At 53.7% G+C, this 16,266-nt stretch overlaps 1 protein-coding gene across 3 annotated transcripts in view; it reads right to left on the bottom strand.

Moving 5' to 3' along the window:
• The window catches only part of LPAR1 (lysophosphatidic acid receptor 1), a 142,547-nt gene extending 129,267 nt beyond the window's left edge, over nt 1–13,280 (bottom strand). The window contains exon 1 of one of the 3 annotated variants that reach the window (XM_060199024.1): nt 13,123–13,280. The gene's annotated coding sequence lies outside the window, so the exon portion shown is untranslated. The remainder of the gene's footprint in view (nt 1–13,122) is intronic. The other 2 variants (XM_060199019.1, XM_060199021.1) reach the window with 2 other exon arrangements.
• Nucleotides 13,281–16,266: the final 2,986 nt, after the last annotated feature.

Genomic DNA, 16,266 nt, shown 5'->3' with positions numbered 1-16,266 from the left:
CAACAAAAGACTGTAATGGTGTGCTTACTTGTGCAACACAAAATGCTATACTAATCATACTAATTAGCAAGGCCAATTTCTTCCTTCCTCCAGGGACTCAATGATGACACTACAAATCCACTGCTCCTGGTGCCATCTTTCCATTTTATTGGATAGAACAGAGAGAAATGGAGAGACAAGGGAGAAAGAGAGAAGGAAAGAAAGACAGACACCTGCAGGTGGGGAGTTGGGAGCTCGAACCAGGATCCTTGTGCTGTCTTTGCACTTGGTTCTATGTGTGCTTAACCCACTGCACCACCACCGGCCGCTGTTCTTACTATTTTTATTTTCTGGGATGTTATCTAGTACTTAACTGAAGACTTTTATGAAATGCAGACTTCTTGCCTAGGATTCTCTCCTGTGCCACCATCCCGTCTGGCCCCAGGTCAGATATTTTTAAATTAAGAAATTATTCCAAAAAGGAACAAAGGGAGTTATTCCTGAGAAGTGGCATTAGCTATAAGCCTCTCATTCTTTATGATTTTTTCCTGCTAATTTATTTATTTGACAGGACGGAAAAACTTGGAAGGGAAGGGGAGGTAGAGAGGGGCAGAGAAAGAGAGACACCTGCAGCCCTGCTTCACCGTTCCTGAACCTTTCCCTGCAGTTCCCTGTACTCTGGGGAGCATGCACCCAACCAGGTGGGCCACTACCCAGCCCTCTCCCGCCTGTTCTGAATTCTACAGTGAATATTTTCATTGTTATATGGAAAGGACTGTGATTTTAGAGAGCCGTAGTAGCCTAGCGCAGGAGAGCTACCTCACCTACTGGAGCACTGACTTGCTTGCCTGAAGCCCCAGAGGCCGCAGGCTCCGTCCTTGGCACCACTCCATGGAGGAGCTGAGAGTGTGCTGGAGGGTCTTCTCTTACGACACATACAGGGAAGTGTTTTAAAATACAAAAGCAGCTGGGGAGGTCGCCTGGCTGGCAGGGCTGTTAGAGCACGAGCACAGGCTGTGCCTGTCTGGGGCTCTAAGTTCAATCCTTGGCACCACATGCTGGCTTCTCTCTCCTGAGAAGCTCTCTGTCTGCATACATCTCACAGGAAATCAATAAAATCATGGTCTGAGAGAAACAGACCAACAGTTATCTTGGTTCTACCCAGCCTGCAGGAAGACAGGCCAACGTATTTATCTGAAATGAAGATGCATTTCAGTCAGCAAGTGGCTGTTACCAGGTAAGAAGTCACAGTGTACGCAGACACGGTTGGGATAAGTTGTCTCGAGGCATTTTGTTAATCCCAGAGGAATATCAAAATGAAATTCCAAGTACTTTATAATCTTCTAGACAAATCTAATCCAAAGAAGTCATAGCGGTGCTCAGTGACTGTCAGGTGGCCTATTAAATGATTAGAGTAGAGCAGGCTGGTGGCACACCTGGTTAGGAACCCACATTGCAGTGTGCAAGGACCTGGGTTCAAGCCCCTTGTCTCCACTTGCAGTGGGGAAGATTCACTGGGGAACTTGTGTTACAGGCCTCTGCCTGCCTCTCTCTGTCTCTGTCTCTGTCTCTCTGTCTCTGTCTCTCTATCTCTCCCCTTTCTATTTCATCTCTTTTGTTTATTTGTTTTATGCCTCCAGGTTCTCGCTAAGGCTCGGCCCAAATTCACTGTTCCTGACAGATGTTTTTTCCTTTTTTTTTTTAATTGGACAGGACAGAGAGAAATTGAGATGAGGAGATAGAGAGAGGGAGACAAAGAGAGACAACTGCAGACCTGCTTCACTGCTTGTGCAGCCTCCCCCCTGCAGGTGGGGACTGGGGGCTCCAGCCGGGATCCTTGTGCTCGGTCCTTGCTTACTGCGTGTGCTTAACCCAGTAAGCCACTGCCCGGCCCCCTCAATAGCATCTGTTTATCTGTCCTAAATAGTTTTTAAATCATTTAAGCCATGTGCGAGATTGAAAAACTAACCTCAAAATGCATTTTGCCGTCTTTGTTAAAGCACGTGTGTACCAGCGCACATGTCTCAGATTATCAGGTCGCACTCTCTAAATTGCATACGAGTCCAAATGCAGATTCAGGAAGGGAGAGAGGACACAAAATGCAGAGCTTGAGGGAATTAGAACTGACTGTGAGCACTCTAACAAAGCACAGCCTCAGCCCCTCCCCGGTCACCCCACTAGCCTCTGCGTGGGGGACGCCCCTCGGCCCTTCACATCCGAGGCCCTTCTCCCTCCAGCCCGGCAGCTGCCTCCAGCCTCAGAGACTCAGGGCCGTGTCCCATCTGTCTACACTCAGTATCACTGGGGGCCTGATCTCAGGCTGGCGTGGTCCTCTGTGTGTATCTGCCATCTGGGAACAAGCGCAGGACTTTCCTGGCGGCTTTTATTTTAGTGTCTACACCCAGGCAGAGGGACTCAGCCACCAAAGTGCTCCAAGACTTCAGCTGCATAAGACTGAACTGACAAAGTCTGAGACAGTGACCAGTGGCCAGAGTCTGCTGAAGGGAGAAAAACCAGCAGGCCTGCCCAGCCTTGGACCTTCAGGTCTCTGTCCACTCAGAAGAGAAGCAAGCAGTCCTCTGCGGAACCAACTGGCAGGGACAGAAGGAACGCCCGCGTTTCCTGACACAGCGATCACCTTGCTGGGAACAGAACAGAGTCCAAGAGGGCAGGGCAGACCTTTAACAGAAGCCAGGTGGCTGTGCTCCTCCCACCCTCAGTGAGATCCCTGCATCCTTACCTCTGAGGGGCCCTCCTGGAATACGCCCACGATGAGACCTGGCAGGGAGCAGCCCCAGCTACCTCTCTGCTCCAGCGAGGCTGGTCAGACTTCCACTGATGCCTTTCTTCCACCTACCAGGAAGGTGGCCCGTGCCAAATGCACCCTCCTAACTGCCCCTAGTCCACGTGCTCCCCAGGACCCCGGTGGGGCAGGATACTTGCAGCAATGACATTCTCTGCAGTATCGTTCTTGTCTGGGTTGTGACCTGGGTGTCACTTTCTGGTCTCTACAACAGCCAGCTGTTCACCTCTCTCTAACCAGAACTCTTCGCTGAGGAACCTCGTCCTGCAGCCTTTCAGGAAGAACTGTGCAGATTCCCGGCTCTCTGGACTTCGGATCCTGGTGGCGATGTCTCAACAGCCTCTCCAGAGCCACGGAGACAGAGACACAGCCACTTGTGAACACCCAGGCATCCGCACGACATCGAAGAGCAGGTGAAGGCACGTCTCCACGCACTCTGCAGGCCCGCCCAGCACCCAGCCGCAGGACAAGGAGGAAACGTGAAGTGACAGAGTGTGGCAAAGCGCGCAGCAGACAGCTTCGGCTGAAGACTCAGAGGCACGACGGCACGGTCATTTCAGACATGCTAGTATCACTTGAATCCTTACAAGAACTATACACTTTTACAAATGAGTGTAGCAGGGCCGGGCGGTGGCAAATCCAATTACGCACACACAGTGCTGACAGCAAGGACCCAGTTCAAGCCCCCGCTCCCCACCTGCAGGGAGGACACTTCACGAGAGGTGAAGCGGATCTGCAGGCGTCTCTCTGACTCTCTCCCTATCTCTCCCTTCTCTCTCAATTTCTCTCTGTCCTGTCCAATAAAATGAAAAAAGAAAAAAAAAAGGCCGCCAGAAGCAGTGGATTCATAGAGCAAGCACTGAGCCCCAGTGATAACACTGGAGGTGAAAGTTAATTAAATGACAGCAGCTACTTCTTCTGGCTGGAACACTTTCTACTGTGTTAATCCACCTGGATAACTTGAACAAGACCATAAATAAAAAGCAAAGTACTATAATAGCATATGGCCAGAAAACCGGTCCAGCTTTCCATGAACACCAGATTTGGATTACCCTAGGAAGTAAGTCATAAACTGAATATAAGAACGCAAATACAAGTGTAGTCAAAAGTAAGACTGTCCAAACTCAGATGGAAGTAAGCCAAGGTAACAGAGCAAAGGCTAGGTCTATGCCTAGCAACCAACAGGTAAGTCTCAACAAAGTACTTCAGGCTTAGAAAATAAAGATAAGCAAACCAAGGGCCAGGGAGACAGCACAGTGGTTCTGCAAAAGACTCCACTGCCTGAGGCTCTACGGTCCCTGGTTCAATCCCCAGCACCACCAGCAGCCAGAGATGAACAGTGTTTTTATCTCAGGGCGTCTCTCTATGATAAAAATAAATTTAAAAAATAAAAAAGAATTGACTATTCCTTAGTTATATTAAAAAAAAAAAAAAAAAGCAGGCTCTGTTCCTGGAAGGGAAAATCTAACTGATCTGAAAACACCTGTTTTTTTAAAAAATGAATAAAAGCATTTCAGAAGTCGAAGAATAACTCAAAAACCAGGCTTCTTTCTTAAAAGAATTTAAAAGAATCTCCACTGTTAAGACCGGAGAAGCCTGTTTCACTCACCCCCAGCCACCCGCAGTGCCTTGAACAATGCTTCAGTATATCAGACAGGCGGTGACGACATCTCTTGGGGTTGAAAAGAACTTTTTTTTTTCTCTGACACTAAGGCATTTCTCCTTCCAGAGAACCAGGACTGGCCTTCTGTTATGGCAAACAATACCTTCAGAGTGAAGACAGTTTGGCTTTTAGTCAGTAAGAAACACTTAGGCACAGGGAGACAGCTCAGTATAAGAAGTAGACATGAAATCCAGATGTGAGATGTGCCAAGGTACGTTAGCTAACAAGTAAGCTCCCTGACGCTTGTCCTGGGGCGGGGTGGGCACAGGCTGACAGTCACCTGCCTGGCAGTGCAGCTGCTAACAGGGGCTCAGCCCAGGCTCAGGTCCAGCTCCCACCATGCAGGGGATGGCCCCACTCCCTTCCCCCTTTGTCTCTGTCTCTTTTTCTGTCTGAAAAGCATCAGCACAGAGCAATCAAGTGTCAGCGCTGAGGTGGGAGAAGGAGGAGGAGAAGCCAGAGCCGCAGCAGCACTGAGGTCAGGGTGGCCAACACACAGACTTTCCCTTGACTGACAGCTGCGACTCTGGGACTCTCATTCTAAAGAGAGGTCACTACCACAATCAGTCAAACATTTTTTTTTTTAAGTATGGTTTTAAAACCATTTTCTCTTATCTCTGTGACAAAAAAAAGGAACAGGCTGATTTACCTGATTTGTGCCACTGGACTAAAGCTCACAGTTTTCTGTCATTTTATTAGTATTTTAAAACACCAGCACAAAAACGAAATCAACTGTCATCTAAATCCACGCATGCAGTAAAAGAACCCTTTTTCACTTCTGAAAAAGAAATAGAGTTTTACTTGAACTTCAAGTTTAAAGTATCCAGAGCATTGACTGGAAAGATGACAGAAGTTAACATCAAATGCTAAGACATGTTCCTTGATCCCATTCCATATGTCAGTTGCAACAACAATGCAATTTTGAAATCATACTAATCTGATGGAACAAGGCTTAGTCCACATAATCCCCTACCCACAAAAAAGGAGAAAGAAGAAGGAAGGAAGGAAGGAAGGAAGGAAGGAAGGAAGGAAGGAAGGAAGGAAAGAAGGAATGGAGGAGGGGAAAACGAGGGAGAAAGAGAGGCTGGGAGGTGGCGCTCCCTGTTAAGCACACACAGTGCTATGCTCAAGGACCAGCTCTCCACCTGCAGGGGGGAAGCTTCACATTGATGAAGTAGGTCTGCAGGTGACTCTTTTTCGTTCCCTCTCTATCTCCCCCTCCCCTCTCAACTTCTCTGTCCTATCCAGTAAAGTGTGTGGGGGGTGGCCACCAGGAGCAGTGGATTCACAGTGCCAGCATGAGCCCCAGTGATACCCTGGAGGAAAAAATGAAAGACAAGAAAGCATCCTTCTAAGAAGCAAGGAATATTAAGCTTGGGCTCCTTCAATCTACTAAACAAATTGACTACACATTCCAAACCCCAATTCCTTTGCATGAGATAAAATAGACAGACGGCTGGGAGGCCCATTTGTTTAAGTTGTGAAAGGAAGCTAAGCTAATTTCCTTTCATTATCTGTGTTCTCAGTAGGCTTGCATCTGCAGACAGCTGAAGAGTTAGCCCGACCAGCTTCACTTCTGACATTCGCTGACAAGGCAGCAGCCATTCAAGCCTGTGGCTCAGAGCCATCTAGCTATCTAAGTATCTAGGATGTGACAGTTTCTCCCAATACGCCTCTGAGATGTCTCTCTCTTAGGGATAATGAGACCCTTTGGTTTAGCATGTGATCAGAAAACAGATTCTTAAAGAAACACTAGTCCACAGATCTGAGTTAGCTAGTCCCACTAGGCAAGGTAAGAAGATGCCACCACCCCTTACATTAATACCCAGCGTGTTACTCCCTCCACCTCTCCCTTCTACCAAGCCCCACCTCCACGGGGGCATCAATCCCATTTCCAAACTGGTTTTGATTCCTTGTGTGTTACACATGTTCAACCACTACGGCTAAACACTACGTGTAACATAAGCAGGGTCAAGAATGCTGGTGACATGTTTAAGTCAGCATTAACTCACAGGCCTTTCCCTAAACAAAAGAAAACGAATGCTTTCCTGGCCTGCTCCAGGCCTGGAGAGAGGCTTCCATACACACGGTCAAGGAACGGTCTCCGAGGCCACGCGGTGTACAGCACACACTCTAGCCCAGTCCCCGTCCTCACTGGCCCGCTGCACGTGACACAGGGCATGAGCGGCGGAGGGCAGTGAGGACTGCACAGGTGTCTGCTGGGTGGACCCTGGGTGGCCTGGGTGAACTGGCAGCGTTGCCTTACAACTCACCCGTCATGAATCACAGCAGAAAGTAAGTACAAATTCAGGCACCTCTCAATCATTTCAGCCCCGCTACACCCCACTATGTGCTGCCAGTGTCTCCTTACATCTTGGGGTACTCCCCCCTCCCTGTCACACCTGGGGCCGCCCCAGACATGGCCGACTTCACATCTTTCCAGCCTCTGCGGCCTTGGGACTCCTACTGCATCTCCGTCCCCAACGTGTATATACTTTTCAAGATGTTACTGTATTACATATTAGAGAAAAAGTTTAATATAAAACAGGGGAGGTACAGAGAGAGAGAAGTCAGAGGACCACTCAGGTACGTACAGGACTGGGGCTCCAACATGGAAGCTCCTGGCATTCAAGTCTCTGTTGGGGGTTATCTGAGCCCTGCACGTGCACAGCTGCAAGGACCCAGACCACGTTTTCCACTCAGACAGAGAAAGGCAGAGACACCACAGTCCCTCCCAGTGGTGCCTGGCTACAGGCAAGAGAAGGCACGCACCCTACTTACTGAGCTATCTCTCCACTCCAACCAATACTCCTAGTTGAAGACAGACATCCTTTTCACTCTCCCTGGTGTGGAGTCTCCCCCAGAGCCAGCATTTAATTTTCCATTCCTTGGCAAGCCAGTAGCTTGGAGAGCCACCCAATTACGCAACCCAGCTGTCCCAGCTGGAGGTCATGCTTCTCTCCCCTCCACACTGCATCTCCTCAGAGAGCCTCCTCTCCATCACCTGCGTATCTGCCACCTTGGAAAGAATGCAGTAATTGCTTCTGAATTAATTGGTGCCCCTCTTCCCTTCCAGCTTTCTAAGCTACCCGTTAGCTAAATAATGCCAGGACAGGGTTGGGGCAGTCACATGATGTGTACAGAAGCCAAGTCATAGGATGACAGATTAACAAGGTCAGAACAGACTCCCCAACTTTCAACCAAAAACAGAACTACACTAGAGATTTATTGCCTTCCATTCTGCTTTTAAAGTAAACCATTCCCCTGCAGTGTGTATACATGCTGACACACACCACACACACACACACACACACACACACACACACACACTCACACACACACACCACACACACACAGCTTTCCTGGGGCAGGCAGGCTGGGCCACACAGGAAGCACAAAATGTAAAACCTTGGTCTCAGACTAAATTCCACCTCACTTGCAGCTCCCCAGTGAACATGAAACAGTGTAGTCTGCCCAGACTGTAACTTTCCTTACTGAGCATTTGAAATGATGTTCTTGGCTCCAAAGTCCGTAATTTCAAGTTGCATGTTACAAATATAAAAAGAAGAAGGAAAGACTTAGCAAGTGAGAGTCTTACTTTCTTTGTATTTTCCAGCAGGGCTAACAGACAAGCCTTAGTGGGGAAAAAAGAAAAAACTTAGAATGACCCTTCTAATCGAATTTCTATTTTGGACAACTTTTAGCTTGAAATGAAAATAGTAGGAAATCAGAAAAGCTGTGATGCATCTCTGCTAGGAAAAGCACAGGGAAATACATCATGGCTTTCCCAACAAGCCTGCAGGCGTTTCCAAACACCAGCTGCCAGGCCGTATACTGGAGCTCACCTTCCATCACTCACAGCGCAGACCTGAGTGTCCACAGCACTACTGGGCAGTGGCCGCTCCCCAAAGGAAGGTGCACGTGGACAGCCGGTCAGACCAGACCCCAGGCATCACCCTGACCTCACTCCCCCACCCCCCAACTCAAAGGCCAAGCAGGCTCTGACACTTCAAATAACAGAAGTAAATAGGGGTTGGAGAAAGCATTATTGATGCTCCTGAGGACTAGGGAGTGGAGGGGGGGGGACGACAAGCAGACTTCTGGCCAAGTGCTCTTCCTTCACCAAATCTCCAGGCTAGAATTCTCTCAGCCTCTCAGCCGGCCAGTCCCTCCTGGGCCAGCCCATTCACACCTCCCTTTGCTTCCTAAGCTCCTCCATGGGTTACTACCCAGCCACAGCTGTCAAGTTATTTTGGAAGCTAAAATGATCAGTTGAGATCACAGGCCCCTCCCTGCTGCAGATGAGGCCTGGACAGGACTCCAGGAAGGAGGAGGCCCAGACTAGCTAAGGTCATGCCACCAGGGCCAGGGCTGGGTGCCAGTGGGCTGCAGTCAGGGCCACCCAGCCCCTCTGCGCCTCAGCCTGCAGGCCACACACTAGCCTTTTCTCGGGCTTCTTGGCTTCAACCTCAAATTAAAGGGCATCAAGAAAGCAGCAACGCCGACAGAATCATATTCACAAGTCTGCCTTTGGAGTAAATATGCTCGGCCCTCCCCAGATGTGGAGGGTCAGAAGCAGAGACACTGCACAGCCCTCTCCCCTCTCCCTCTCTCTCCGGGTGGTGTGTGTGCAGCCAGCTAGGCCCAGACAGTCACCATTCTAGCCTTCACCCTTTTTCTTTGGAGCTTAAGCTCTTCTGTTTGACAAAGGGAGAGCCTCAGAGCAGAACAGAAGTCTTCCCAGCTCAGAGTCCCTGCAGCCAGAAGTGAAGATTCAGGGCTGAAGCACAAGTCAGGAGGCCTGCTGTCACAAGTCACAGCCCACCGCTGTGCAGACACAGCCAGCCTGTGGGACACACACCCGGGACACAGCCGACCCTGTGGACACACACACACGGGACACAGCCAGACCTGTGGGACACACACCCGGGACACAGCCAGCCCTGTGGGACACACACCCGGGACACAGCCGGCCCTGTGGGACACACACCCGGGACACAGCCGGCCTGTGGGACACACACCCGGGACACAGCCGGCCTGTGGGACACACACCCGGGATACAGCCGGCCCCGTGGACACACACCCGGGACACAGCCGGCCCCGTGGACACACACCCGGGACACAGCCGGCCTGTGGGACACACACCCGGGACACAGCCGGCCCTGTGGGACACACACCTGGGACACAGCCGGCCTGTGGGACACACACCCGGGACACAGCCGGCCTGTGGGACACACACCTGGGATACAGCCGGCCCCGTGGACACACACCCGGGACACAGCCGGCCCCGTGGACACACACCCGGAACACAGCCGGCCCCATGGGACACCGTCAGACTCCAGGGAGCAGCCACGTTCAGCAGCTCAAGTCCCAGAGGTCCGAGCAAGAAGGAAGGACAGGCGGGCAGGGCTGTGGGCAGGCTACCTCAGCGGCAGCAAGGCCCAGGATGCCGGTGCCCTCCCAAAGGCCAAAGCACTGAGGCCACACAGCCTAGAGCCACTCGGGGTTCCCACCCGCAAGTGAGGCCTGGGGTTCGAGGCCTGAAGGTCTTGCAGGAACCCTGGTCTCACCGCCGTGTGGGGGGGAGCGAGGAGGCCTGGGGTTCAGGTTCCTCAGAAACGTGGGGTGCTAGGGAGCTCCGAGCCTCTGTGTCTCCCAGCCACCCACCACCTACGTGTCACCCCGCAGTAAGGGCACAGGGGCTGCAGGGACAGAACCCAGTGGAGGGGGTCCCGGGGGTGGGGGTCAGGGTGCGGGGGAGCAGGATGGTAGGGACGGACCAAGGGCTGGGGAGCAGGGGGCCAGGGTGCAGGGCCCAGGGGCAGGGAGGTGGGTGGCAAGGAGCAGGGCTGGCAAACAGGCTGCCAGGGGGAGTCCCGCCTGCGGGGGGAGGGTAGCCCCTGGAGCTGGGGGCTGCAGTCTTGGGGGGGGGTCTCTGCTCCTGCTGTGGCTCTCTAGCTAGAGCAGCCCTCCTTCACTAACTCACTCCTTCACTGACTCACTCACTCACTCATTCATTCACTCATTCACTCACTCACTTACTCACTCATTCATTCACTCATTCATTCACTCATTCACTCACTTACTCATTCACTCACCCACTCACTCACTCATTCATTCACTCATTCATTCACTCACTCACTCATTCACTCACCCACTCACTCATTCATTCCTTCACTCACCCACTCATTCACTCACACACTCACCCACTCACTCACTCATTCACTCACTAACACCTTCACTTACTCACCCACTCATTCACTCACCCACTCATTCACTCACTCATTCATTCATTCATTCATTCACTCACTCGCTCATTCACTACTCATTCACTCACCCACTCACTCAATTATTCACTCACTCATTCACTCACTCACTCATTCACTCACTCACTCACTCATTCACTAACTCACTCACTCACTCATTTACTCACCCACTCACTCACTCATTCACTCACTCATACACTCATTCACTCACTCACTCATTCACTCACTCACACACTCATTCACTCACTCACTCATACACTCATTCACTCACTCACTCATTCACACCTTCACTTACCCACTCACTCACTCACTCACCCACTCACCCACTCTTTCATTCACTCACTCACTCACTCATTCACTCACTCACTCACTCATTCACTCACTCATTCACTCACTCACTCATTCACTCACTCACTCACTCATTCACTCACTCACTCATTCACTCACCCACTCAATCATTCACTAACTCACTCACTCAGTCACTCAGTCACCCACTCACTCATTTACTCACCCACTCACTCACTCATTCACTCACTCACACTCATTCACTCACTCACACACTCATTCACTAACTCACTCACTCAGTCACTCACTCACTCATTTATTCACCCACTCACTCACTCATTCACTCACTCACACACTCACTCACTCACACACTCATTCACTCACACACTCACTCACTCACTCACTCACACCTTCACCCACTCACTCACTCACTCACACCTTCACCCACTCACTCACCCACCCACTCACTCACCCACTCATTCACTCACTCACACCTTCACTTACTCACCCACTCACACTCAGCCCTTCGCCCCAGGGAATAGTGAGAGCCGAGTCCTCCATCCTCAGAGCGACGCCCCAAGCCCAACTCCGCGCCCACCGCGCACCCACCGCACCCCACGCTCACGCGCACCCACCGCAGCTCAGCCCAGCGCCCCTCACCGGCGCCCGCAGCGGCGCTTCCCGCTCCCGCCGCCCGGCGGAGACTGAGTCGTCCTCGGCGCCGCCCCAGCCCGCGCAGCCCGCCCCGGCGCAGCCGGACCAGCCCCCTGGACCAGCCCCCGGCCCTGCCCCCAGCCCCCAGGCCCAGCCCCGGCCACCCTGGAACAGCCCCCGGCCCCCCGGCCCTGCCCCCAGCCCCCAGGCCCAGCCCCTGCCCCCCTGGACCAGCCCCCGGCCCTGCTCCTGGACCAGCCCCCGGCCCCCCGGTCCTGCCCCCAGCCCTCCAGCCAAGCCCCCTGCCCCCCTGGACCAGCCCCCGGCCATGCCCCTGGACCAGCCCCTGGCCCTACCCCCCCCCCCCCCCCGGCCCTGCCCTCCCCCGGCCCAGCCCACAGCCACCCCCCGGCCCAGCCCACAGCCACCCCCCCCCCCCCCGGCCCAGACCCCTGCCACCCCCACCCCGGCACAGCCCCCAGGCCCCGGCACAGCCCCCTGCCCCCCTGGACCAGCCCCCGGCCCTGCCCCTGCCCCCCCCGGCCCAGCCCACTGCCCCCCCCGACACAGCCCCCTAACCCCCCCCCCCCGACAAGGCCCCCAGCCCACCGGACCAGCCCCCAGACCCCCGGCCCAGCCTCCTGCCCCCCGGCCCAGCACGCTGCCCCCCGGCCCATCCCCCTGAACCCCCGCCCAGCCCCCAGACCGCCGGCCGAGCCCCAGCACCCCGGCCCAGCCCCCTGCCACCCAACCCAGCCCCCTGGAGCCCGACCCAGCCCCCAACCCCCGGCCTAGCCCCCAGCTCCCCGGCCTAGCCCACTGCCCCCGGCCCAGCCCCCATTCACCCCGGCCCAGCCCCCAGCCCCCCGGCCCAGGCCCCTGCCCCTCCCCAGCCACTAGCCCCCCCGGCCCAGCCCCCAGCCCCCCGGCCCCAGCCCCCAGCTCCCCCCCCCCGCCCAGCCCCCAGCCCCACCCCCGGCCAGCCCTCCCCCGGCCCTGCCCCGCAGGCCCTGCCCTCCAGCCCTGCCCCTGCCCCCTGCCCCCCCCGCACCGTGGGTCTTGGAGCTCCCTGCCCGGAGACCCCACCCCCAGGAATCCGCGCCCAGCCACCGCCGCCCCCGGCCGGGCTTGGGGAAGGGAGGGGGGCTCAGGGGCCGGCCCGGGCAGCTCCCGCCCTGTCCCCTCCCCGCTCCTCCACGTAGCGCCTCGGGCAGCTCCCTCTGGGCCGCTCCCCACCTGGCCCGCGCCCCCCGCCTCCACTAACTGGACTCCTCACGGCCGGGGCACCCGCCTAGGGCACCCACCCACCTAGGGGAGCCTCAGCGCCCCTCCCGCCGACAACCCCCGCGCGGAGGCCGGGCGCCCACCCGCCCCGCCAGCACCCCGGCACCCCGGCACCCCGGCACCCCAGCCGCCCGCAGCCGGACCGCCCCTGTGGCGGCGATTTCTCTCCTGGAAAGCCGGACACAAACCGCAGATCTGCATGGCCCTCCAGCGGCGCTCAGATCCCAGACTTTGCAGGAGCACCAAGTTCCTCCCTGCCTGGACTGAGAGGCTGCAGGAATAAGAAGAGAAAGGAAGGAAGAAAGAGGAAGAAAGGAAGGGAGGGAGGAAGGGAGGAAGGAAGGAAGGAAGGAAGGAAGGAAGGAAGGAAGGAAGGAAGGAAGGAAGGAAGGAAGGAAGATTGAGGGAGGAAGCAAAAAAGAAAGGAAAAGAGAAAGGGAAAAGAAAGAGAAGAGAAAAAAGAGAAGAGGAGAGGAGAGGAGAGGAGAGGAGAGGAGAGGAGAGGAGAGGAGAGGAGAGGAGAGGAGAGGAGAGGAGAGGAGAGGAGAGGAGAGGAGAGGAGAGGAGAGGAGAGGAGAGGAGAGGAGAGGAGAGGAGAGGAGAGGAGAGGAGAGAAGAGAAGAGAAGAGAAGAGAAGAGAAGAGAAGAGAAGAGAAGAGAAGAGGACAGAAGAGGACAGAGCAGGCAGTGCGAGCACTGGGGTCTGCAGTCCAGAAGCGGCTCTGGCCAGACTCGCGCGGGCTCTTCCGCTTTGTGCAACTTTGCAAATGCAAACAATTCGCTTCGAAGGTGCAGGGGGGGCGGGGGCGCACCTGGAGGCGCGGGCGGGCCTCCATGGGTCCTGCTCCAGCACCCAGCCCGCCCGGGGAGTGCAGGCACCCTGCTCCAGCACCCAGTCCAGGCACCAAAGGCACCCTGCTCCAGCACCCAGTCTAGGCACCAAAGGCACCCTGCTCCAGCACCCAGTCTAGGCACCACAGACACCCTGCTCCAGCACCCAGCCCCCAGTCCGGGGAGTGCAGGCACCCAGCTCCAGCACCCAGTCCCCAGTCCAGGCACAGCAGGCACCCTGCTCCAGCACCCAGTCCCCAGTCCAGGCACAGCAGGCACACTGCTCCAGCACCCAGTCCAGGCACCATAGGCACCCTGCTCCAGCACCCATTCTAGGCACCACAGACACCCTGCTCCAGCACCCAGTCTAGGCACCATAGACATCCTGCTCCAGCACCCAGTCTAGGCACCACAGGCACCTTGCTCCAGCACCCAGTCCCCAGTCCAGGCACAGCAGGCACCCTGCTCCAGGACCCAGTGCAGGCGCCCAGCTCCAGCACCCAGCCAGTGGGCTCTTCCCCGGCCCACCCCTGCCACCCCCACCTTCAGCCCTGGCCTCTGCACACAGGAGGCTCCACCACGTGCTCCCCTGTGGGCACTGTCACACCCCAGGTCAGCCTGAGCCTGCACCCAAGGGCCTGCGAGGAAGGGGAGCCAACAGCCTGGCAGGGCTGCTCTGGCCCCTGGGTCGGGCTCCTAGAAGCCGGAGGTCTCAGTGAACTTGGGCTGGGGGTGGGGACACAGGCTCCAAAGCTCACCCAGACTGAGCTGCTAAGTGAGCAGGGCCGGGCTGTGGTTTCCAGGATGCCTTCCGCCATAAGGGAAAGGCCTGGCTTAGGTCTGTGCTAGCTGGGCTGCTACCTTTCTTAAATAATCTATCAGAGCCCCCCCTTAAAAATAATTTTAAAAATAATTTTAAGGGAGTCGGGCGGTAGTGAAGCGGGTTAAGCGCTGGTGGCGCCAAGCATGAGGACCAGTGAAGGATCCCTGTTCGAGACCCCGACTCCCCACCTGCAGAGGAGTCACTTCACAGGCGGTGAAGCAGGTCTGCAGGTGTCTGTCAAGGGCAATAAAAGGGAAAATAAATATTTTTTAAAAATTAAAAAAACATTAATCCCAAAATAAATAAATGAATAAATAAATAAATAAATGAATGAATGAATAAATAAAGCTAAAAAAAAAAAACTAGATTTTTTTCCCCAAAGAAATTTTGTAAAGTCAGGAGTCGGACAGTAGCGCAGTGGGTTAAAAACACATGGTGCAAATCACAAGGACTGGTGTTAAGGATCCCGGTTCAAGCCCCCAGCTCCCCACCTGCAGGGGAGTCACTTCACAGGCGGTGAAGCAGGTCGGCAGGTGTCTGTCTTTCTCTCCCCCTCTCTGTCTTTCCCTCCTCTCTCCATTTCTCTCTGTCCTATCCAACAACAACATCAGCAATAACAACAATAATAATAACAATGATAAAGAACAAGGGCAACAGAAGGGGAAAAAAATAGCCTCCAGGAGCAGTGGATTTGTAGAGCAGGCACCGGGACCTAGTGATAACCCTGAAGGCAAAAAAAAATACTTTTAAAAGACTCGACTTCTTCTTCTCTAGCAATTTAAGATTTATTTTAGGTCCCCACCTGAAAAAGTGGAAAGAAAAAAAAGGCATCATGTTCACATGTTCATTGTAAAGTGCAAAGTGCATGGAAGGATGGTCACGCAGGTACTGAGAAAGGCTGATTGCAAAACTTTTAAGATGTCAAATTAGAACAAAAACCCAAGTATAATAGGATACCATCTATTTGTGAGAGAACAAACACAGCAAGAGGCTCCTGTCTCCAGCCTTAACTCTACCCAGGACAGGAAAACCACTCCATCTCCCTCTCCTTACTGAATCCCTTACTGATATTGACTGTGAGTTTGCTCAAAGCTAATACTTCTAAACCTAGTCAAATGATATCTCAGAATATTCACTTTAACTAAACTATCATTAATTGTATTAACAAGTATCATTAAACATTTTATGTAAGATTAATTAATGTAATTGTATTAAAATTAATTTTAATTTTATTGATCATTTTATTGAAATTAATATTAATGTAATTTTATTAAAATTAATTTTATGTAAGATTAATTCCTGGGGCTGCAAGTTAGCTTGCTGGGTTAAGCAAGCACCTTATCATCTTTGAATATCACAGTGCTGGCTTTGACCATGGGCAGGGCATGGAAGTCCCTTAGACCGCAGGGAAGGCGGAGTCTAGTGCAGCAACACTGTGGGGTCTTTCCATTTGCTGTCACTCTCTTCTCCTCTCACTGTCTCTCTCTAAATAAAAAATAAAAGACTGGTGCTGACAAACAGCTCAGCCAACCCCCCACCCCCCCACGTGTGAGATGCTGAGAGAGGTGCTGGGTAGGATAGGATGGGTGGATGAGAGATAAAACCATGTCAGAATTTCACTCTTTCTCATGACTCAAAGGTCCCAGTGAATCTCTTGCTTGCTACTCAGCTTCAGTAG

Source organism: Erinaceus europaeus, chromosome 10, assembly GCF_950295315.1.
Source record: "Erinaceus europaeus chromosome 10, mEriEur2.1, whole genome shotgun sequence".
NCBI lineage: Eukaryota > Metazoa > Chordata > Mammalia > Eulipotyphla > Erinaceidae > Erinaceus > Erinaceus europaeus.
This window is presented reverse-complemented; position numbering and strand designations above follow the sequence as displayed.